Source organism: Echinops telfairi, unplaced genomic scaffold (assembly GCF_000313985.2).
Source record: "Echinops telfairi isolate 266 unplaced genomic scaffold, ASM31398v2 ScPeMD7_7424;HRSCAF=8462, whole genome shotgun sequence".
NCBI lineage: Eukaryota > Metazoa > Chordata > Mammalia > Afrosoricida > Tenrecidae > Echinops > Echinops telfairi.
The window spans coordinates 38785386-38803189 of record NW_022111324.1 but is presented as its reverse complement, the minus strand read 5'-3'; positions in this window follow the sequence as shown (position 1 = coordinate 38803189).

Below are 17804 nucleotides of genomic sequence, written 5' to 3'. Positions count from 1 at the left end.
TAGCACAGCTTGAGATGCACCATTTTAAAATGAAAAAATCATGTCTGACATAATTTTCTTATTTCCAGTTCTATATTTATTATAACTTGACTTTAAAAGCCCCATACAGCTCCTGAATTCCCCAGAACCTGTGGGAAAACAGTCAGAAAGGTCAGCAGAGAGACCTGGAATTATGTAAGTTTTATTGCCGTCTTATATAAGATAGGCATGGGAAGCAAGCTTGAGGAGAAAGCACTAGGACCGACGGTCCCAAAGAGACTGGGGGGAGAAGGAGGTGGGGAAAGGGAGCAGTGATCAAATGACGCCATAGACAGGGGAACAAATAAGGAAGTAAAATCAACAATAAGGAGGACGTAGAGATCCTGGGAGTCTTGGAACCACAGCAATCTAGACAAGAGGAATTACTAAGAGATGGAAGAAGGGAAAGTGTGATGGTGGGGCAGGAGGAAGGTAAAAGGAAACAGAGGAATGATCTAGGAAACAGAGCTGTGCATAGAGGTATAAACATAGATGTGTACATACGTAAATACATTAATTCATAAAAATAGAGGTAATGGCCTATGTACATGTATTTATGTGACAACACACTGATGTAGTGGACAGACTTCAGGCCTTTGCTCATGCCCTTGCTAAATGCAAGATCACTTTGTTCTAACCATTGTCATTCTCTGATGCTCACCCTCACAACATAATTGCTGAAGACAAAATGGGTGCATAAGCAAATGTGGTGAAGAAGGTGGATGGTGCCCGGCTATCAAAAGATATAGCATCTGGGGTATTAAAGGCTGGAAGTTAAACGAGTGGCCATCTAGCATAGAAGCAACAAGTCCATATGGAAGAAGCACACTAGCCTCTGTGATCACAAGGTGTCACTGGGCCTGGGTAACAGGCATCAGAAGACCCAAACCAAACCAACAAATAAACAAAACAAAAAAACCCCATATTATTGAGAAAGAGGGGCCTCCGGACAGAGACCCAAAGCCAATTATGTCAGCAATGAGACATCCCCTCACAGAGGGGTCACAAGGAAGTTATGAGTCAAGGGTCCAGTGAGGCATTGATGAAACACACAGTACTCCTCTAGTTCCTTGAGGCTTCCTCACCCCCGACTATCACGACCCCAGTCGTGCCTTTCACTGTGGGCTAGACCAGACATGTGCACAGGCACACCGAAGAGATAAGAGCTCACTACATATGGAATTCAGGAAAAGGAATGGGAGTAGTGATACCAGGAAGGTAGGGGGAAGGTGGGAAAAGGAGGGGAGGACGGGGAACCGATAGTGATGATCGACACATAAACATGCACACACCCCTCCAGAAGGATGAACAACAGAAACTGTGGGGGAAGTGAGACAACGGTCAGTGTAAGATGTGAAACTAAGAATAATTTATAATTTATGAAGGGGTCAGGAGGGTGGGGTGGAGGGAAAGAGGAGCTGATACCAAGGGCCCAATAAAAAATAAATATCTTGAAAAGAATGATGACAACGTATGCTTGATACAATTGATGTATGGTTTGTTATTAGTGTTTTAACAGCCCTCAATAAATGATCTTTAAATAAAAAGTAATGATAATAATAAAATCAGGAAACATTAGCCCTTCAACAACTATTAATCTTTTATTTTTCCTTTCTTGGCAATATTTCTTTTCCTTTGGGGTCTTTTTGTTTTTGTTTTGTTTTGTTTTCCTTAGCACTCCTTAAATATTGCAAACTTGGTTGAAAAAGAAAGATATATGTTGAAAAGCAGAATATCCATTTGAATGCGCTAAATTATTACTGGATAAAAACAGTCTAATTTTCTCAATTTTCCCCCAAACTTATTAAGAGCTAATCCAAGTATCATTCCATTCCATTGTTAATTCATATCAAAGAGTGCTGTACAATTGCTACCAAGACTTAATTTTCTCCTTTTTAAAGAAGTTTTGCTCCAATAATGGTACAAAGATACTGTGCCACTGGGGCCACTCAGGCCGCTTGCTATGAATGTTGATGATGTTTTACAAACATCACAGAGGCTAGTGATGTCGTTGGTTTATTTGGGGGTTAAATCTACCAGCAACATGAAGACATTTTACCCAGTAATAAATAGATTATACAATCCTTCTTAATATTATTGGACTATTAAATTGCATGATAGCAGAATTAAACATCAATAAAACTATTTTTAAAAAGAGAAACAGATCAAAGAATATATATGTAAATATCTTGTTTTCTAAGTCCCAAAGTATGCTCACTATTGAATATACCTCTCTCCATGAGAAAATCCAAGAACTCCCTTGATTCTTTTTATTCTTTCCTGTTAGATTTTTACTTTAAAGATTAATTAGAATATATATTCCATATTAATTAATTATAGGACCTCCTCTAATACATAGTTCATAACTGTGGTATAAACATTTTAAAGAAGTGAGCACTGGCATTTTCCTGTCTTTCAGGGTCAGCATTATCCATTTTAGTGGCAACAAGCAGTGGGACGCTGTTCATTACAAGCACCGGTTTATTACAATTCTTATATTACAAATTTTCTAAGAAAATAAGTGCCCCATCTCTCATTCTAGGGTTTGATTAATATAGTGTTGTCAACACAGAGATGGAGCAACCTAGATAAACAAATTTTGTGTTTACTTCTTTAGCTCTTATATCTGTGGTTGTAGGCTATGAAATCAATGTAAATCAGTAAATCAACGAAATCAATGTAAATCAGTGTAAAGTTTATTACACTGATATTAATTGAGAGCATATCAGCGGATCAACTTCCACGGAGCCACTAGAGGATTCAAACGGCAGATTATTTGATTAGCAAGGGAGCACTTCATCATCACTCACCTGGGCTTCAGATAGCAGGTGGAGTAGGTGGATACTGTTCTTCCTGCTCTGTGTAGTTCTGATACAATCCAGAGTTTTCCATTTTCATCCTTGTATCACACATTCCTCTTTAAGTCACTTATCAATTGAGGTAAATGTAGTGGTTGACTTACTATTCTATTAATTTTATCAATTTTTATACATTATTCAACTAAAACAGTGAAGAAACAAACTATTAATATTTCTGGATACATATTACTCTACTTCATACCATTTGCTTGCTTGTAAATGGTATGAAGCAATGTTCTAACAGTTATTATCGTGTCTTCAAGCATCTACTCTCTCTTTAGATCAAAAGCAATTTGTTTTATTATTTTTAAAAACTATTATAATTAAATTATTCTTACCACCATTAATTATAATAATTTTGTGCTAATTTATAATCTTGTTATACTTTTAAAATATATTTTGTCTACCATTATAAATGCATTATATATATTCATTTAATATTGAATATATTTGTGTTTGGTTGAAAAGCAGTAAAAAAATTTCTCTTTTGTATTAAATAGCACTATAGAATATGAATATAGCTATCATATAACTTTCTATACTATATTTCAAGCCCTGGTGAGTTGTATGTTGGGCTGCTAACCACAAGTTATTAGTTCAAATGTAGCAGCTGCTTGAAGGAAAAGGATGAAGCTATTTGCTCCCTTCAAAAATATACAGCCTCAGAGAACCAAAATAGCAATTCTATTCTGTACAATAGGGTCACGTTGAGTCAGAAGCAGTTCGATGGCAGTGAAACTATTCAAATAAGGCTTCTGTAACACTAATAGAGGGAATTGATCCATTTTCGTTGTAAGTCCCATGACTTATAAGATCAATCCATCTCAGCAAGAGGAGAGATAAATCCCAGGACCACAGGAAATGGAGCACATTATTCAAGATCCCTGTCAGAAGTGGTAGAAGCTTATCCCAGAGGCACCAGAGGCTGAGGCAAGAAGGTCATGAGACCGAACAGAGGGCATTGCCAAGACTTTGAGAAAGTGAGGTTGAGCAGTGGGATATTTTGCTGGCCCACAGAGGCCAAGGGACAATATGGTTGAAAGGCTGATGATTCGATAGAGATTGAATGCTAACCAGGAAGGTGTGTTGCTGACTGTATCTTTATGGTTTATAACTGTACCCTTACTGTTTACCAATCTTTACACATGGTAAACTATCAACTTGACTAATACTCAAAACGCAAACTGCTATCAAGTAGATTCCAATTCATAGTGAGCCTATAGGACAGGGTAGAACTGCCTCTTTGGGTTTCCACGACTGTCAATAAGCCCCAATGTCTGTAACTTTGTCTGAAAGTTCTTTGTGACCACTGGAAGGAACTATCAATGACAGCCGAGAAGTAGAGTGCCACAGCAGGAATAGTTGATGTCAGAACAGGGAACGACAGATGGAGGCTGGAGGCATGTGGGACCTGTCTCTCATGGCAATAGAGAGACTAGAGGAGGTGAGATACTGCCCTTATATTGGTTTTGCACATACATCAAATTTTTAAAAAGAATTTTTAATGCAGAACTTATTAGTCTTTTTCACATCTTTATAAACACCATGAACTCCATGCAGAGATAGAACATGATCTAGAATATAGCTAGTATATAACTAGTGTGGCAGTTACACAATCTTCTGTCAACTTGTGAAGGGGTGGAGTTTATCCTATAAATGAGGTTGCAGCTTGATGACCTCATTTGGAGATAAATAGCTCACTGACGGGACACATACTCACTCTCTCTGCTTGTCTACCTGAGCTATATTCCTGTTGACAAAGCAGATGAAACTGTACTGATGGAACCAGATCCCCGTAGCTGGAGGAACTACATGGAGACCCATGCCAGCATTGAGATGCTTCAACCACCACTCGATCCAAAATACTTTCCACCCACTGGCCTGTGATCTGCCTGCATTTGTTGCATGTGTTGTGTGAGTCTGAAGAAGAATTTATAAATTTATACATCAGACCTAGAGGCTAATATTGAACTTATGGACTAGTTCTGGACTAGGCTGGAATGTTTTCTTAATATACAATCACCCTTTATATAAAGCTCTTTCTTATAAACATGAGTGTGTCTGGATTTATTTCTCTAGTCAACCAAGACTAACACAGCTAGTCTTTGCCATTGTTCTATGCCATACATTGCACATACTTTCTGATAAGTGGAAATTTTTGATATCTGAAATTATAGGGGTTTTTTTGTAACCTATTGATATTTGCTATCCACATTGTAATGTAAATGCATGTCCTTGTTTAGTAAAAGTATTTATTTTAATTTACTAACGAACTAAATTCTAGTTATTCATATCAAATTCTGGTTTCAACCTCTCTAGTGTTTGGTTATTTAAGTATTTAATAAAGTCAGATACAATAGGAAATTCATTTCTTAGATGCAGTACATTATTTAATATATCCTTCTAGTCATAGCCTGACAATGTTTCAAAGTTATGCAGTAGGTTTTCAGGGGTTACTTTCTCCAAAGTGTGCAGCTGATTCCTTCTGGCATGTCTTCTCTTTGTCTGGAAGCTCTGCTGAAACCTGCTCTCTTTGGGTGAGCCTGTTGACATTAGAAATACCAGTGACATAGCCTCCAGTATCACAACAACATAAGCCCCACCATACTATGACAAACTGACAGACAAGTGGTGCAGCAGTACATTGTAGCATTACATTGACAGGGAGATGCCAGAGGTTCAGGCCGAATTCCAGAAGAGGATTTGGAATAAAGGATATCATTGCTGATATCAGGCGTATATTGGCTGCAAACAGAAAATACCAGAAAAATGTTTGCTTCTGGTTTATTGACAATTTCATGGCATTCGAATGCATGGATCCCAAAAAACTATGAATAACCTTGAGAAGAATGAGAACTCCAGAACATTTCATTGTGCTCACGTGGAACTTATACCTGGATCAGCAGGCAGTTATGTGAAAATAACAAGGGAATGCTGCATGGTTTAACCTCAGGAAAGGTGTGTGTCAGGGTGGTATCCTTTCTGAGGTACCACCTGAGAAATCACCAGAGAAACTGACATATGTAAGAAGAATGTGTCATCAGAGCTGGAGGAAGGCTAATTAACCCCTTGCAAGATACAGATTACATAACTTTGCTTGATGAAAGTGTGAAGGGCTTGAAGTACGTGCTGATAAATCAGGGCTTGAAGCCTCAGTATAGATTATGACTCATTGTAAAGGAGACCAAAGTCCTCACTACTGGACCAATATTTAACATCACAACAGAGGGCAAAGGGATTGAAGCTGTCAAGCATTTCATTGTGCTTGGATCCACAATCAATGATCAAGGAAGCAATAGTCAAGATATCAAATTATAGGTTGCATTAGGTGAATCTTCTGCACAAGATCTCTTTAGAGTATTAAAAAGTAAACACATTGCTTTGAGAACCAAGGCCCACCTGATCCAAGCCATGGTATTCTCAATCATTTTACCTCATATTCATGTGAAAATTGGACATTGACTAAGTAAGACTGGAGGAGAATCAACACACTTGAATCATGATGCTGGAAGACTGTTGGAAATATTGTATTAGACAGGATTGACTAGAGAAACAAATGCAGTGATACACATACATATTTAGGACAATACTTTATATCAAGAAGCAATTATATATCAAGAAAACATCCCAACCCAGTCCAATCAAGTCCATAAGTCTGATATTAGCTCATAAGGCCCTATTCAGACTCACAGTCACCTGCAATGACGCAGAATGCAGGAAGATCACAGGCCAGTGCTTGCTAAGTTGTGTGGACCAAGGTCGGTGGAAACATGGCAGGGCTCGGGCAGCTTTCAGGGTGGCCAGCAAGCAGGAATGTGAAGGCTGACAGAGAGAAGGTGGTTCTCCAGGCCCACCTGATGAGAAGGTCATGTCCATAAGGAAGCACCATCAGGCTGTGACTTGATTGACAATTTGGATACCAACCCATACACTTTTGAATATCTTCAAGTTGACAGTAAACTATGTTTAACTACCACAAGTACCAAGGACTGACAAAAGAATAAACAAGTCCATCTTGGAAGTGCAGCCAGGAAACACCTAAAAGACAAGGGTGCTGAGCCTTCGTCTTACATATTTTTGACATGTCAGGAGAGAGCAGTCCCGGAACAAGGACATCATGCTTGGCAAAGTAGAGGGACAACAAAAAAGAGGAAGACCCTCAATAAGATGGATTGACACAATGGCTACAACAAATGGCTTAAGCACAGGTAGCATTGTGAGGCTAGGTCAGGACAGTGCAGTGTTTTGTTGTGCAGTGCATGGTGTTCCTATGGGTGGGAACCCACAGGATGACACCAAGCTACAACAGCCAATGTCTTTGTAACTGATACCTGATGACTGGGTGGGATTATGTACATGAGATGCTTGTCTGAACCAAAAGGTTTGGACAATGTACCAATAATATACAAGTAATGTTAACGGCACCCTTGTGAAAATGGGATCTTGCAAATAAGGTGTATGGAACCCTATTGAGGACTACCGAGAGTCATATCCTCTAGGTAGTCTTAAATGGCAGTATGGGAGGTATGTTATACTATAGAAGGAGTTATAGATGGTGGTATAACCATAGGATGAGAGGGAACAGTGTGCGACAATGGAAACTAGAAGATCTGTAACACCAGCCTTTCAGCTAGCAGCTCGGTAAGGAGCCGGGGCATCACCAGGATTCTGCACATAGACAGCCAGCCAAATCAAACTAACTGCCCTTGAGCCAATTCTGACTCTTGGTTGACCCTATAGGGCATGGTAGAAATGCCTGTGTGGGTTCTCAAGATTGTAAGCCTTTACGGGATGAGAAGGTCTCATTTTTTCCTCACCCGAAGAAAGATGCTTTGCTTGTGGTTTGCATTCAGTGCAATGCATAACCTGAGACACCACCAGGGCTGTTTACATAGGTAGAATTAATTAAATATTACTGTGCTAAATGGAAAAATTATAAAGGACATCTAACTTTGGTTTTAAGATACTTTTCCCTTTTTTTAATTCAGGAAACCAAATATGTGTATAAAATCTAAAAAGCCTGACTTAAATTATGAAATCCTGCCAGAAATTGCTCTATAGTAATGTAATTTCTATTTATCCTTCTAGATAAAGAGAGTTGTGAAACCATTGCCTCTTAATTTAAAACTCCAAAAGTCTATGGCTGCAAGCGGTCTAGGAGAGGTGGGGTCATTAGTAAACAGACCAGAAGTACTATGATATCAAGTGATCTCAGTAAATAGAGGAAGGCACGTTAAAATTAGCCAAAGCTTCATCTTCAAAATGTCTTCTCTCTCTTCTCTTTATAAGCTACACTGTGCCTACCTTCTTTGAATTATTTTTGTTTTCTGGAATCAAATGGTGCCCCTGTAGCTATAAAGAATAACTGCTCAGATTATACCTTATGTTCCAATTTCAATAATTTTTAATTATTTTCAATACGTGTCGCACACATACTTAGGTAACAAGATAAGGTAATTAAGTGACAGAAAAATTAAACTCCCTCCCTCCCCCCACTGCCCCGTTTAAAGCTAAATTTGCACTTTCACTTTGTTGGTTCAAAAGTTCCTTCCTTTGATACTACAGAACTTCAAAATCTAGTTTCTATGCATCCAAATGCCAAATTCATTGCCATCGAGTCCATGATGACCTGCAGAGACCATGTAGGACAGGACAGAACTGCCCTTGTGAGTTTTGGAGACCACAGCTATTTAGGAAGCAGAACGCCCCTTTTCTCTCTGCCAAGGGCTGGTGGTCTCAAACTACTGACCTTTTAGATTGCAGCTCAATGCATTATTTTATATAAATATAAATATATAAAATTTGTTAGTTGATAAATATTTAGCTCTACTAAGGAGCCTGACATTGTTGTACTTGAGTATTGTTCTGTTAACTACTAGGTCAGGAGTTGGAAATTTTCCTACAACTGGAATTAGTTTTTAAAAATGTTTCAACACATTTTAAGGTAAATGATAGGTCACTACCCTCTAGACAAAATCTCACATATTATAAAAGACTCTAGATGTATTGTATTACAAACTTTTATAAATTGAATCTTTAATACAAAAATGTTTTTCTGAGTCCGATTAATATCAGCGTTTGTAAAAATGAAAATATATTAGTTTCTTAAATAGATATTAAAGTGATAAAACATGTTCCAAAGTATTAACACATGTATACATTCAGTTATTGAAAAAATAAAACCAGAAAATAAATCATTAGTTAGCATTAGATAACGATATAAGACAGAAGTATGTAATAAAAATGAAATTTCTCTACCCTGCCAAATATGTGTGTCAATTTGTATTGGTGTGTGTTCTGCTGTGCTTCTGCCCAGCATCTTTCTTGTACCAAGGTGATGGATACCTTTGTCATAAAGTAATGTGTAAATGAGGTGCTATTTTATTATGCTATGTGTAAATGGAGTTTTAGTATTCTGCTCAACCTTTACTTTTGTGTAAAAACGGACTAGTTATTTTGTAAAGTTCATGAAAAGTTGATTATATTTCCTTGTGTTTTCAGGTGAACCAAAAGTAAATTTCAAATTGCTAAGATTAAAAAATTAACTTAAGTTCCTTCAAATACATCTACCGACCCTTGTCTCTTAATGACAGGATCACCGGATCAGGGGATAATATCTAACATTACGCTCATTTTCCATGTTTTACAAAATAATGACAAAGTCATCGATATATATATATATAGCATAACAATAATTTTATCACTTAGCAATATGGGAAGACATCATACTTTTCATTCATTTTACTCTGATAATTAAGTCTGCCTGGCAGCCTTTCTCCCTTTATTTTTCCGGCATCAGTCAATGTTTACAGGTCTCCAAGACAAAGCGCTTTACTTTGACATAGCCTGAAATAAACAATGCCTATGTTAACTCACAAGAAACCTTTGCCATGTGGTGTATAATTTGTATCAGCATGTCCCGGCTCTAGCCCGTCTATCATGCCACTGATTTACCTTGCCCCTGTCACTCTTTCCTTGACAGAGCCCTTGTTGTTGAGTGGCCTTTCCTTCCTTTGAGAGGGGCTACACCCTTACTGGTCCCTGACTAATGCACATCTCCACCAGGCGCCCTGCTTTAGATGCGGCTCAGGTCACTCCCTCCACTCACGCGGTGGTGGTGAAAAGAGCATGAACTTTGAAAGAAGACAGGCGTGGGACCGCTTCCCTGCTTTATCATTACAAGCCATGTGATCTTTGTAAAAGAGTTAACTCTTTCACACTTTATTTTTTCATTTGTAAGATGGAGTGAAAATGCTACTTCGCAGATTTTAATGTGAATCCGAGAAATATGTGGAGAGGACACAGTACCAAGCACAAAAGAAAACCACGGTCTGTTTTTCTTTCACCCAAGTATTTATTAAAAACGTGTTCTAAATGCATACGAAGCACGAAAGCTGTCTCTAGGAATACAGAGAAAAAGTTTTGATCATTGTCATCAAAGAGCCTATCAGCTAATGAGACAAACTGAAAATAAATAATTATCAACAATGTGAAAATATCCACAAATTATGCATGCCAATTGCAACATGGTCAGATAATATGCACCAATACAAGAGTGAAAGGGATAAAAGATGTTTTCTTTCTTTCTTTTTTCAAATCATTTTATTGGGGACTCGTACAACTCTTATCATAATCCGTACATACATCCATTGTGTCAAGCACATTTGTAATTTTGTTGCCATCATTGTTTTCAATGTATTTTCTTTCTACTTGAGCCCTTGGTATCACGTCCTCATTTTTCCCTTCCCTTTCGCACCCTCCCTCCCTCACGAACCCTTGATAATTTACAAATTATTATTTTTTCATGTCTTACACTGTCCGATGTCTCCCTTCACCCACTTTTCTGTTGTCCACCCTCCTGGGAGGGGGTTATATATAGATCATTGTGATCAGTTCCCCTTTGTCCCTCACCTTCCCCTTCCCCTCCTGGTATCTCTACTCTCATTGTTGGTCCTCAGGGGTTTATTAGTCTTGAATTCCCTGTGTTTCCAGCTATGATCTGTACCAGTGTACATCCTCTGGTCTAGCTGAATTTGTAAGGTAGAATTGGGATCATGATAGTGGGAGAGAGGAATCATTAAAGAACTAGAGGAAAGTTGTGTATTTCATCTGTGTTATACTGCATCCATCCATCCATTGTGTCAAGCACATTTGTACATTTTTTGCCCTCATTATTCTCAAAACATTTGCTTTCTACTTGAGTCCTTGGTATCAGCTCCTCATTTCCCCCCCTCCCTCCCCACTCCCCCTGACCCTTCCCCCATGAACCCCTGATAATTTATAAATTATTATTATTTTTTCATGTCTTACACTGTCCGATGTCTCCCTTCATCCACTTTCCTGTTGTCTGTCCCCCAGGGAGGAGGTTATATGTATATTTTATAATCGGTTCCCCCTTTCTACTCCACCTTCCCCTTCCCTCCACCCTCCAGTATCGCCACTCTTACTACTGGTCCTGAAGGGATCATCTGTCCTGGATTCACTGTGTTTCTGGTTCCTATATGTACCAGTGTACATCCTCTTGTCTAGCTGGATTTGTAAGGCAGAATTGGGATCATGATAGTGGGGGGTGGGTGAAGCATTTAGGAACTAGTGGGAAGTTGTATATTTCATTGGTGCTATACTGCACCCTGACTGGCTCATCTCCTCCACGGGACCCTTCTGTAAGGGGATGTCCAGTTGTCTACAGATGGGCTTTGGGTCCCCATTCTGCACTCCCCATCATTTACAATGATATGATTTTTTGTTCTTTGATGCCTGATAACTGATACCTTCAATACCTTGTGGTCACACAGCCTGGTGTGCTTCCATGTGGGCTTTTTTTGCTACTGAGCTAGATGGCCAATTGTTTACCTTCAAGCCTTTAAGACCCCAGATGCTATATCTTTTGATAGCCGGGCACCATCAGCTTTCTTCATCACATTTGCTTATGCACACATTTGTCTTCAGTGATCGTGTCAAGAAGGTGAGCATCATGAAATGCCAATTTAGTAGAACAAAGTGTTCTTGCATTGAGGAAGTACTTGAGTGGAGGCCCAATGTCCATCTGCTACTTAATATGAAACCTATAAATATATGCATATAGATATATTTCCCCATCATCGTATATAAATATATTTACATATGTACATGCCTATATTTATACCTCTATAAATGCTGTTTGACTCCTAGTTCTTTCCTATATCCTCTATTTCCTTTTACTTTCCTCTTGTCCTATCATGCTCAGCCTTTATTTATGTTTCAGCAATTTCTCTCTGTTATATTGCCCTTGATCAATCCCTACCAGGGTTTTCACACCCTCCTTGCCATTGATTTTGAATCACTTGCTGTTCCCTTGTCCCTGGATTGGTCAACACCACCTCCTTTCCTCCACCTCCCCCTCTCCCTCTCCAGTGTCCCTCCACAACCATCGATTCCGTTGTTTTCTCCTCCAGATCGTTCATCCAGCCTATCTTATCTAGATAGACCTGCAGAGATAACAATATGCACACACACAAAACAAAGCACAGCAAAACAAAATGACAAAAGAAAATGAAACAAGGACAACTGAAAAACCAATAACAATGAGTTTTTAATAATATTTGGCTTCTAAAATTGTCAGGTAGTAGAGAGCAATTATTAGAAAAGCCTGACTATAATTCCAGTGAAAAATTCTGCCCATTGTCAAATCCTAGTTCTCTGCTTCCTATCCTTTTGTGTTTCAATTTTTATGGGCATTCTGTGATTTCATAAATTCAAAGAAAGCCCAAATCTGTGCCCAAATTAACTATAAATAGTCAGCTTGAATTGGCTCTTTACTGTGTACTTAAAAAGAAATTACCCAGGGATCAAGTAGCTTGAGTACTCCAGTACCCTGAAACCTACCCTTCACTGGCAGTTACAGGGGTAGGATACTACAACTCTGAAAGCCTCCCTACAGAGCAAGTCATTAAAGACTTAAGAAGTGTTTCATGGCTCAAGTTAAACACATAATACCTATGTCCTGAATACTAACTGTTTCAGCAATGGTGCTACTACTCTCTCCATGTATTTGAGAAAAATGGACACGGGATAAATGGCTTCTGCGATGTCATAAAAAAAATACTGGCAGAAGTAAGACATTGGTTTATATCTGAGTTTCAACTCTTAAAAGAAGCCTCATAATAATATTTCATAGTACATAACTGTGTTGAAAAATAAAATAAAACAAAATTATGTGTTTACATATCTTTAACAAATTTGGTATGCCATTATCAAGGAAAAATGTCACTATGTCAAATTAAATGTATCTAGCAAAATAGAATAGCAGGTATCCTTGGGCATGAAAAATCAGGATTAATATATATATATATATAAAACAAACTTACTGCCATTGAGTCAATATCAACTCAAAGTGACCCTGTAGGACAGGATAGAACTGCCCCTGTGAGTTTCCAAGGTGTTACTCTGCATGGAGTAGAACCTCCACTTTCGAGCCCTGCTGGTGGTTTTAAACTGCTGACCTTGCAGATCACAGCCCCAATCATAACCACTACATCGTCGGGTTATGGAAATATATATGTATGTATATATGTGTGTTCATATATACACTTATGATTATATATACAGACATGATTATATATATACACACACACACACACACACACACATGCATGTGTATATATTCCAAGGAGCCCTGGTGACATAATGGGTTCTATATGTTAGCAGTTCAAAACAGCTGCTCCATTGGACAGATAAAGATTTACAATCTCGGAAATTGACAGTGACAGATCTTTTCTCTGCTATAAATTGGAATTGACATGATGGTAGTTAGTGTGGCTCTGAACTTTATGTATATTGAACTATGAGTCCAAATTGATTTGATAGCAGTGACTGAGAACTATTTGATTGTGTCTCTATTAAGGATTGGATTTGCTAAGGAAGCAAAACGTGTGTGTGTCTTTCTCTCTCTCTCTCTCTCTCAGAGATATGCTTATATCATAAAAGTAACTTGCACTGTCATAGATGCAGGCAATGTAAAACTGTGGTGCAGATAACAGCAGGGTGGAAGTTTAGAGCAAGCTACAGGAGTTGATTATGCAAAATTGGCAGGTAAATCATCAAGATTCTGGCTGCAAAGATGCATCCATGCCACAGGCAATATGGCAGGTTCCTGACAACTCCCAGGTTTGGCAAGCAATACTGCAAGCCTCTAGATCAAGTCAAAGGAGAGGTCAGGACAACTCAGATGTAGCAAAAAGCAAGCTAGCATTTATACGTTGTCCATTTACATTAGATGTAGACTACATCTCCATGGATACTCCCATTCAATTGCTGAAGCCAGGGTTGTTATCTGAGTGAAAGTACTTCATCCTACGCCAATCTTCTTACAACATATTGGCTGCTTATAGCAGAACCCATTATGGAGATGACTATAATAAATTGTATCCTCACCATTGGCTATTACTAACTGTCAAAACATTCAAAATTCTGGCCTACTCCAGTTGACACAAGCCCTTAGTATCTGAATTAATGTAGTTTTACACCAACTTCGAAGTGAAGGAGTTCCTTTTTGTTCTGCATTTATAAAGTTTGGTTATTCTAAAGCCTTTTCATATAAATCCTAGTTTCTCACTATCTACAAAAAAGAATTCTCAATTTTTTGGATTTAGATACATAGACAAAAATGTGGAGAAACATCAAAATAAAATGTTGAGTTTTCCAATCTATGAACAGTTTCATTTATTGAGGCCTTCTTTGATTTATTTGATGATTGTTTTTATATTTTTCAACATTCAGACTTTTATATATAAATTTTAGTAGCATTATAAATGACATTGTTTATATTAATGTTCAGTTCCCTTGTTCATTGAGAGTTTGAAGTAATATATTGATATTTTAAATGTTGATTATGTGCTCTGAGCATTTCTGTAAGTTTTTGTGGTTTTCTTCTTGATAATCAGGAATCTGTATAATGACCGTTTCTTTACTATTTTCCCTGCCTTTTTCCCTAGCCTTATTATACTAGATAATACATCAGCAAACAGCAATGTGGAAAATATATGTGCAATATTCTCCTATTTTAGGGAAAATACCTTCTGTCTGGTATCATTAAGTGTGCTGTTAACAGATATTTTAGAAGTTCTTTATCAGGTTAAGAATTTTTAAAAGGAGTTTTTCTTTTGTTTCTAGTTTTTGTTTTTACGAATTACTTATCATAAACAGATGGTGAATTTTAACATATCTGATTTTTGCATTTGTCAAATTACCATAACATCTTTATTCTGTACTCTGTGTGTTGAATGACACTGATTGAATTTCAATTCCTAGGATACCATGGAGCCTGGTGCCACGGTGGGTACATGTCGGACATAGCTGGAAGCTCCAATAACTAATTGCCCCATGGGAGAAAATGAGAATTTCTAGTCCTGTAAAGAGTTACAGTCTTGGAAACCCAAAGGGGTAGTTCTACCCTGTTCCACAGAGTCTCTGTGAGTGTAGATGACTCCAGGGCAGGGAGAAGGGAAGATCCATTCAAAATAAAGACATTTGCTGGTTAGACATTTGTTCATTATGTTCACTGCATTAGTCAGCAATCAGGGGCGATCCTCATGGTCACTGCTGTGGTTAAGTCTACTGTTAGTCATTACGTCACTCCACTTCACTGTGAGTCTTCTTCTTCGCTGACCTCCATAGGACCGAGCACGACGTCCTTCTCCAGGGCCTTGTCCCTCCTAATGTGTTCACCAATGCCCGCGAGACAGTCTCACCAGTCTCACTTCCAACGTGCACTCTGGCTGAATTTCTAAAAGAGATTTGTTAGTTCTTCTAGATTAAGTCTATGTGACACTAAATGTTCTTCAACACCTCCATAATTTGTCTACTCTCCTCCTCATTATTGTCCAGATTTCAAATATGAGACAATGAAAATCCTATGGGTTGGGACCAGGTGCTCTTTAATCCTCAAACTGGCATCTATGATTTTTAACACGTTAAAGAGAACCTTTGCTGAAAAGCAGTTAATACGATACATTATTGCATTACGTGGCTGCTGCATCTATGGGCATTAATTGTGGATACAAGTAAAATTAAATTCTTGATAACATCAATCTTCTCTTCTATCACAATATTGCTTATTGGTCCAATTATGAAGATTTTTGTTTTCTTTTTGTTCAGGTGTAATTCAACCAGAAGACTGTAATCTTCGGTCTTCATTAGAACTTACTTTAAGTTCTTTTCACTTTGAGAAAAAGTAATATGTCTGAGCATTAATTTAGAACAATATTGGGTCCACATTCTTTGGAATATTCCAAGCTTTATAGAGAGTATTAATTATTTTTAAATGACCTGAATGTTTATGTAGATTTAATGAATAAATATATCTCTTTAGGAATAATAAAATTTCAGTTTTCTAACTATAGAATACATAATGAAGCTGTGCATTTTAAGGAGAGGTGATGTATATTGATCAAAGTTAAACTATATGATCCAAGACTCGGTCTTCCTAATATGGCACCTAGTGCAAAGTTTCAAATTTGTAAAAATAAATACATCTTTAATGAATTTCAAAATATCTGTAATTCATTTATATATACCACATTTCATTAAAACGATTGAAAGTAAATAGGGTTAATGTTCCACAATTACATTTTGTTTGTAAATTATATGGTAATATAATATAAAGTTTATTACAGTTAATTATATTCAAATTAATGGTCCTAAAATATTTATAAAGAAAATCTAACATATACTAAAAGCCTACAAAAAGGAGAAAGTGACCTCTGTCAGATAAGACACAGAGTCAAGGACACCAGCCTGTATTGAGGTGGTAAGTGTTAGTTAAAAAAAAAATGTGTAATAAAGGAAGTCACCAGCACACTGGGATTTGAAACTCGCAGAATGTTTCATCCCCTCTGGCAAGGAAAAAGATAGGACAGAGAGAAAGCAGAGAGAAAGGAGGATCTCAGGTCGTACAGCCAGTCCAACAGGGAAATTTGCCAGCCCTGACTAATTTCTGAAACATAAATTCTTTGCATCTTAGACAGTTTTCTATATAAATAAACTTGCATAACAGTGGTTTCCTAAACCATATGTTTAAAAGAATAGTATAACAAGCTAAGTTCTAAGTTCAAGAAGAATGACATTTCATTGTGTAAGTAATGCCACCTAAAAAATATGTGTTTTATCTCTTTGAAAGATTTATTAATACATTCTGAATATCCTTACCTTGAACATATATTGTCTATTAGTGAATACTATACTGAGTGAAATTGAACATATATTTCATTACAGTTATTAAGGTATATATTCCCAATATTGCAGCAATATTAATGTAAGTATTTTGTTAATTCAATATGATTAAATAAAGTTCTTGCTAGAATCTTGTTTTATTGCTTCATGGTTTACCTAACATGTTATATTTGAAAGAAATCATAAAGAGAATGAAAATACCTGTCAAAGAGTAATATTGTTATTTGTATTGCAAAGAGTTCAAGGAATGCTACAGTTCAGTGGATTGTGGAAGGTCCATTAAACTTTTAAATCCGAACATTTACTAGGGACAAACTAACCTTTGTGAAGGGTGAATGCCACATTGTATCAATAAAAAAATGCAAATTTAAACATTCTTTTACTTTTATAATTGTAAGGTTTTTCTTTGTTTTGTTTGCTAGTATTTTGAGGTGTTTTGTTATAGGAAAAATGATATCTTATTGGCCATAATACAATGATAATAGTCTATTTTCAACATTTTACATGAATTTTTGTCCTATTCTTATTTTGTAGCCTTGAACAAAGAGAATCCATTCTATGTGACCCATATTTTTTAACTGAAGGATATAGAAAACAGTACTCTTTGGCCTGTTACAAAATAAGAAAATCATAGGTGAAGATTCATATTTGGCCATCTTTTCATTTTAATTGTAACTAACACTAGGGCTCTCCATTTTCCTCAGGGCTTATTTATAGACT